General features: G+C 40.1%; 1 non-coding gene across 1 annotated transcript; it reads right to left on the bottom strand.

Annotated features, from left to right (window-relative positions):
• Window positions 1-3,911: 3,911 nt before the first annotated feature.
• On the bottom strand, window positions 3,912-4,018 carry LOC143654727 (U6 spliceosomal RNA). The gene has a single exon (XR_013161918.1). It is a non-coding gene; the product is annotated as a U6 spliceosomal RNA (small nuclear RNA).
• Between the last annotated feature and the right edge of the window lie 3,702 nt (window positions 4,019-7,720).

Raw genomic sequence — 7,720 nt, 5'->3', positions numbered from 1 at the left:
TCAAAGTCAATTATCATGTCCTCTATATCACTTATTCTTTCTTCTGTCTCTTCAAATGTGGTGTTGTGTGTCTCTAGTATGTTTTTTATTTGGTCAACAGAATCTTTAGTCTCTGTGATTTCTGCTATTTTTCAATTTATTCTTTCAAATTCCTCTTTTTGCTTTTCTACCGTCTTCTTGATCTCCTCTATGTCATTTCCTAGTCTGCTTATTTTATTAAGTAGAGTTGTATGAACATTTTTGATTAGTTGTCCCAATGTCTGTGTCTCCTCAGGTGTTTTAATTTGATCATTAGGCAGGGCTATATCTGTCTGCATTGTGATGTGTATAGTGATCTTCTGCTGTCTTTGTCATATGTAGATATCTTGATTGATTTACTTTGGGAGCTGATGTCTTTCAGTTGTCTAAGGCCTTGTGTTTGTGGGATGGCTGTACAGCAGGGAGCAGGGCACAGGGTGGGGCACTCAATACAGTGATTTGTTTCAGGGCATGTATGGGTGCAGGTTGGGAATGTTACACTGGTGCTTGTGAACGTGGGCACCCAGTGACCAGGGAGGATATAGCTGTGTGGGTTCACCAGTTTGGGGGACGTAACTCTGGTGTGCGCTGGTCTAAGGCATGGGGCCCTTTGTGTACATGGGTAGAGCTGTGGCAGCAGGTCAGCGTTACACCTTCATGGGCTGGGGGCAGATGTGATCCAGCTATGCAGGTCAGCACTTTCTCAGAGCTGGGAAGTGAGGCTGAGGGCTGTGTGTGTGCGCAGTTCTAGGATGGCTGTAACATGCAGTCCCCAGAGCTGAATGATATGATTGGGAGCCTGTAAACATGCATGGGCCTGGGAGTGCCCTAAAGGGATGTGCTGCACTCAGGGAAGGCGGGGTGAGGCTGTGCGACACTGTGGGCGAGGGGCGGCAATAACCTAGGTATGGAGGTTAGTGCCTGCAACCTTTTTGTACTAGTAACAGCAGGGAACAGGAAGGGGGAGATGGTGCTTGGGAGGTGTGCAGGAGAGGTGGGCTGGACTGCACTTAGGGTGGGGGTGTGGGCAGGTACATGCACTGGGGGCTAGTGGGGTGGGGGCATCTGGAGCACAGGGAATGGGAGCGGGTGAGGGGGTTCAGGTGCGTAAGGTGTGTGGTGAGTTGCCGGTCATGGGGCTGCACCGATGAGGGTAATGCACCCAAAGAAAGTGGCCTGGCTTACTTCCTAGTCCCGTGTTCCTGTTCGTGCATTCCCACGGGCTCCACCGCTCTGCGCCGCTGCGTAGGCTCAAGCTTTCCACCTCTCAGTTCCTCGGCCACTCTCATGTAGTGCAGAAGGCTCTCCCAGGTCAGCTACACTCCTGAATTGCTGCCTCAGTCACCCTCCTGTCCCTTCTCCAACTTTTCCATGGAGCAGGGCTAATCTCAAGATGCTCTAGTTGGCCATTTCCTGGAAGTCTATCTTTTGACTTTCTTGATGAAGACTTTTTATGCAAAAAGTTTTCAATTTTGATGTGGTCCCATTTCTCTATTTTTGTTATTGCTTGTGCTTTGGGTATTAAAGACTGGGAAATTATTATTTAATGCAGGTTCCTGAAGATGCTTCTGTGATGATTTGAAAGTATTAAGTACCCCAGAAAAGCCACGTTTTAATTCTGATCCAGTCTTATGGAACAGCTATTTCTTTCAATCTTGATTCTACACTATGTTGCAAACTTTTAATTAGATTATATCCACAAGTGATATAACATACTTAATGTAGGTGTGACCTTTTGATTAGATGGAAATGTGACTCCACTCATTCCAGGTGAGGCTTGATTTAATTTACTAGAGTCTTTAAAAGGGGAAACATTTTGGAGAAACCTCAGAAATGACAGAAATGACAGAGCCAATAGAGAGAGCTGACGCTTGATCACTTGGAGAACAGAGATATGGATGTTTGGTGATGCTTTGAGCCCAGCAGACATTGCCATGAGATATTAAGCAAGCCAGAACTTGGAGAGAACCAAGAGAAGCCAGGAGATGAAGGCCAGCCCTGGAGAAGCAAAGTGAGGAACTTCCACAGGAGCAGAGGTTGTAAGCAAGGGAGCCCAGGAGCAGGGGACCAGCATATGCCAGCCACGTGGCTACCCAGCTGACAGAGGTGTTCTTGACCCATCAACCTTCCTTGAGTTAAGGTATCTCTCCCTGGATACCTTAGTTTGGACATTTTATAGGCTTAAAACTGTAAATTTGTAACATTAAATTCTGTTTTTTTTTAAAGCCATTCTGTTTCTGGCATATCATATTCCAGTAACTTGCAAACTAATACGGCTTCCTTATAGTTTTTTCTAGGAATTTCATAGTGCTGATTCTTATATTTAGGACTTCGATCGATTTTGAGTTAATATTTATATTTGGTGTGACATCGGAATCCTCATTCATTATTTTGCATATGTTTATCCATTTTTCCAGCATCATTCTTGTACACTGTACATTTTAATATTTTAAAGTTTTAACTCTGCTGTTTGGTCTCTGATCTCTCTGTTCCTTAAATTTGTATCCACCTAGTGATATGACAGAGCCTATATTAAATTCCAGGAGCTAAATAAACAAACCAACCAAGGAAAAACAACTTTCACAATCTTTGCAAATTGGCTCTGCTTTGGCCATGGCTCTCCTTAAGAACTTAACCCTCCTATCAAAAAGATAGGCCCAAACTCTGGAGGTTGCTCTTATGCAAGCTTTTGTTAGACCTTGCTACCTATCATAACCTGCCAAACCCCAACCATGACCATTCCAGCCAATCCTAAAGAACACCTAGGGCAATATGTATGATTCCACAAGGGTTCCAGACACTAGAGTAACTTTCCAGAAACCTACGAGCTCCAGATGGGTCCCTGGAACAGGTAAGTTCTGAAACCTAGAGGGCCCAGCCTCTCCAGAACATCAGCTAGTTCCATCTCCCTACCCCATATTAGTGACAGACCCTTCCAAAGAGAAAAATTTAGAATGGCCATAGCTCAAACACCCTTAAAGAGAGGGATGGAAAGATCAAACCCATGTCAAACTCTGAAATATATTCTACAACTTATTGTGGTGCTCTGCTTTGAAATTTATTTTTTTTGTATATATGTTATTTTTCACAAAAAAAGAAGGAAAAAGTCGATTGTGATGATAAAAAAAAGTATTTAAGCCCTCTAGCCTACTATATTCATTCTGGAGCAGCTGGAAGGGAAAATCGGAGAGGATCATATGGTAGCCCATGAAAAACTCTAGGATCTGTCCTGTAACTACCTGTTGAAGAGTGCTTTGAAAACTGTTGCTTTTTTATTTCTTTGTTTTGTATATATGTTACACTATACAATAAAAAAGTTAACAAAAGAAAAAAATTAAAAACTTTTGCATCTCAAAGGATTTTATCATTTAAAAAAAAAAAAGAAAAGAGAGATTCAAGGTGAATGCAATGTGCATGGTCTTTACCATCTTTCTGAGTCTGCCTCTTGTTCTGGCTTGTCCTTGCTTGTGGTCTTAGGAAATCCCTCATTTACAGGGATTCGAATGCCCCCTCTGTCCCATGAAATAAACTTTCTTCCCCTCTTGAGTGCTCTATTTTATGACTTAGAACAAGTCATCCTTTGCCCCCATGTCACTTTGACTTAATTATTTTTCATGCTGGTTTAGCTCTCAGCAAACTGCTTCTTCCTACAGGGCAAGTTCTGGAAGGGCAAACCAGAAACAAGTTTTCTAGTTCTGACTTGGATGCTGCCACCTGATTGATTGGTACCGTATACAGGCTCCCCAGTATGTGCTTAGGGGTGACTATGCTCCTGAGGGAACAAGGCTCGGACCCACAAAGGGAGCACAAGCTGGCTCCGCACTGTACCAGGGACAGAATGGGGGAGGGGCCAGCGAGGGGTGCCATGAGCTTCATCTAACACTTTTTTTTTTTTTAATATGGAACACTTCACTAATTTGTGTGTCATCCTTGCTCAGGGGCCATGCTAATCTTCTCTGTATCGTTCCAATTTTAGTATATGTGCTGCAGAAGTGAGCACCACCTACCACTTTGTGTGTGTGTGTGTGTGTGTGTGTGTGTGAACTTTATTCTCTCTTTACAGGTTTTATGCAGTTACGTACAAAGATCCTGCCGGTCTCAAAGACCCTAAAGGTTGTGACATTAAATATTGAAGATAAATTATATATCTAAGATCATTACCAATACACTTATTTGATAGTGAATGGTTGTGTAATGCTAATACTGATTCAAATTATAAAAGTTAATAACCTTTGGGCAGAAAATTACTAACAGGCTAAATCTTTTCCAAACTATATATTAAGAAGAGTTTTTGGTTGAAGAATTTTGAAATCTAAAAGGAAAAAAATATGTTTTCCAGAGAGAGCTCAGAAGTAAAGCTTCTTTTTTTTTATTTTCACCCAAAAAGAGAATATTGCATATTTAAATATATATATATATATGTCTTGAATTAATAAAATTGGTATTTATTGTGTGATTGTCACTTATGTCTGGTTCTCAAACAGATCATAGTGATATACCGCTAATATTGGCAGTGATACTAGTTACTATTGGCTAGTAAATATGGAAGGGATGGTTCATGTTGAAATATTATTCTAGGCCCAGATTATTTTATAAGTGGGATTTTAGGAATATAGGTGCAGAAAGTGGAAGGCTTATATAATATTTGCATTCCAGGTAAGAGGCTGTGGATTTGAAATTGCTCTGAATGATTTTCTAACTAGCAAATTTAAGTATACCTAAGAGTTAGATTTCTCTTTGTAGGGAGGTTACTTGGAATGGATAGTGGTGCTGTCACAGGATGTAATGTTTACTTCTGATTCATGCCCACACCTACCACTTTTAAGGTTGCATTTTCTTGATTCCGAACCTGACCAGTTACTGCAACCTTTTAATTCTTTTCTGGAATTTTGAGGAAATGGCTCTGTCAGTTTTTGCTCTGTCAGTTTTTGCTAGTTTCTCAATTATTCTGTTGGGGAATGACAGTCTGGAGTATTTTATTCTCACATTTGGTCAGCCCCTATTCCAAAGAGTAGAATTCACTTTTTATTTTCAAATTTTACCCAATTCAAAAATGATACAAACTGTGTCCTATTATGTTTCCAAAACAGGTGAGACATGAACCAAGGCCCTGGGATTGATAGTTATCACTTACCTATCCTGCAGCCTCGTTAGCAATAGCAGCCTAAAGAGGACCAGAGAGGAAACATTGAAGCATTTGGGAATTTATTCTACAGGCTTGCAATGAATCCTCCCTCTAATCTCTTGTCCAGTCTTCTGCCCTGTATCTAAAGCAACTAAGGGGAGACCCTATGTAGAACTGAGAATACCTCTTACTCCTGCACATACTAGGCATCTATCTGATGATTTTAGTCAGTTTCCTTCTTTGCACACCTCCTGAGAAAGTGTAGATTTCCAGCAATGAGGTAAATTGCAAGACAATGTTCTTGGTTATTAGTCAAACTAAGTTACTTCATTCAACAAGATAAATAATGCAGGGAATGGTGGAGGAAGGGAGGATACAGGAACCACTGGTTTCTGGTTGGAACCAGCCATTCCCAGCCTGGCATCCATGGTTGATTGTGTTCATGATAAGGATCCTAACACAAATCTAATTTGTTTTTAAATATTTCTGGACTTCCAGCTCTAGTGGATGCCTATTGTGAAAGTCAGTTGATATGAAAGGTGGCACCCTAAGTGCGGAAGGAAGGAAAAAAGATGAAGTGAGAATTACAAGTCATTCCCACTAATGTGACTCCATTTCAGGAAACATGAGCTATACATCTAATTGTATATGTTGTTTTCCAATCATTTTTCTTAGCTTTATTTAAGTCTGCAAATAAATATTAAGCATAATTCATCATAAATCTCTTCTCTACTCTTTCCATCTTTTTCCATCTCAGGGTTGTGAGTTAGCTAGGGTTCTGGTACATGACATGCTATGACAAGGTTACACTCACCTGGTATACTTTCTTTAGCACATTGTGAGTGCCAGTGGGTCTCTCTCAAGGTCAGTGAACATAGCCATCACACCTTCCGTCTAGAGAACTCCTGGGTTTCCTCCTTAGACACCAGACTATGATACGTAGACTTGCCCAATGTAGTCCCATAGAATAAAATTACCCTTGCAGATCCTGTGAGTTATATTTCCAACAAAGACTTCCTGAATAACAAGAGAGACTTCAGGGCTCCTTGCCTCTTTCTGTTCTTTACTTAGTAGAATCAGCGCCATAACCTCACTTTGTGTAATGGAAGTCAGAAGGGGAGAGAGAACGTGGATGAATGAACAAGATTCTAACAAGGTTTAAGAGTGAAAAGGGCAGCAGCCCACCAACTGTCAGTGTTGGTGGAAGAGGTTTGTGCCTATCTGGTTGCACAGTGATGGGGTATCAGGTATAAACCAAAGTCCTGGAGTCTGTGGAAATAATCTTTAGTCTTATTCAGTGGTTATGTTAGACCAGCCTGGGTTATTTGGAGCCAAATCAGACCCAGTGTAACATTACATTTATCTGAAAAGACTTAAGGTACAGAAAAATTCCAGATAGGCCAGAACACTCCTTTATGCTTTGTTGTTATTTTATTAAAACTGTGATTTATATCAGGATTCCAAACTATGTACACTGATAATCTCAAGTATGTACAACAATATTTTTAATATTGAAAACATGAAAGCCATTGTTATGGTAGTTGGAATATTTGATGTTTTTTTATCAAATCTGGCCCCAGAACAACAAATATTTTGAATTTTATAAAATGTTTTAATTGTTTAATATAAAATGTTAATATACTCTGAAATTTAAACTGATTTCAACAGGCAAACATTTTGCAGCTGAGAGGGTGGTTGATGGGTTCCACGTAAGGTCAGGTGACTCTGTTTTGCTTCATGCCAATCTTGATGTGACTCTGAGCCCATTCGATGTCTACCCAGAAAATTCCAACCACACAAAGCATAAAGTGAATTTTATGGTTTTCCTGAAAATCTTCAGGGTTAAAATAATTATTTATACATAATACTTCTAATGGAAAACAAAACAATCCTCCATTGTCAATGTCATTTCCCAAGTCCTTGCCCTTACCTTTGGTCACCAAGTTATTCTCTCATTCTGGTACTTTTCTATCATTTTGAAACTATGCTCAGCAAAAGCATTTTTGAACAAAACAAGTCTTATTTTACAAAGAAATTTTTCTAAGGCTAGAAAAGTAAAGAAATTCTCGCTATGGTTACAGTGTACAATGACAAACTGGAAACCCAATCTGTCTTTCTGTCTCTGTGAAAGGGGATGGTACTAGGGCAGCCTGCCGCTTTTCCTTGGGACCGCAAATATGTCTTGTGCTCAAGCTATAATAGAAAGGTTTTTCTATTAGGTGTCTTTCATTTTTTTTTTTGCATGGGCAAGCACTGAGAATCAAACCCTGATCTCCGGTATGGCAGGTGAAAACTCTGCCACTGAGCCACCATTGCCTGCCTTTGTCTTTCCTTTTGACTGACACTCTTGCTTACTTTTTCCCTCTCCCAATTGGTGAAACATTTATTTTTCCCATAGAAGTTTTTTTTAAGTGATCATTCCATTCTACATATATAATCAGTAATTCACAATATCATCACATAGTTGCATATTCATCATGATCATTTCTTAGAACATTTGCATCAATTCAGAAAAAGAAATAAAAGACAACAGAAAAAAAAATCATATATACCATACCCCTTACCCCTCCCTTTCAT

The sequence above is a fragment of the Tamandua tetradactyla genome, chromosome 13, assembly GCF_023851605.1.
Source record: "Tamandua tetradactyla isolate mTamTet1 chromosome 13, mTamTet1.pri, whole genome shotgun sequence".
Taxonomy (NCBI): Eukaryota; Metazoa; Chordata; class Mammalia; order Pilosa; family Myrmecophagidae; genus Tamandua; species Tamandua tetradactyla.
Note: the sequence above shows the minus strand (reverse complement) of the source record. Positions and strands in the feature narration are given on the sequence as shown.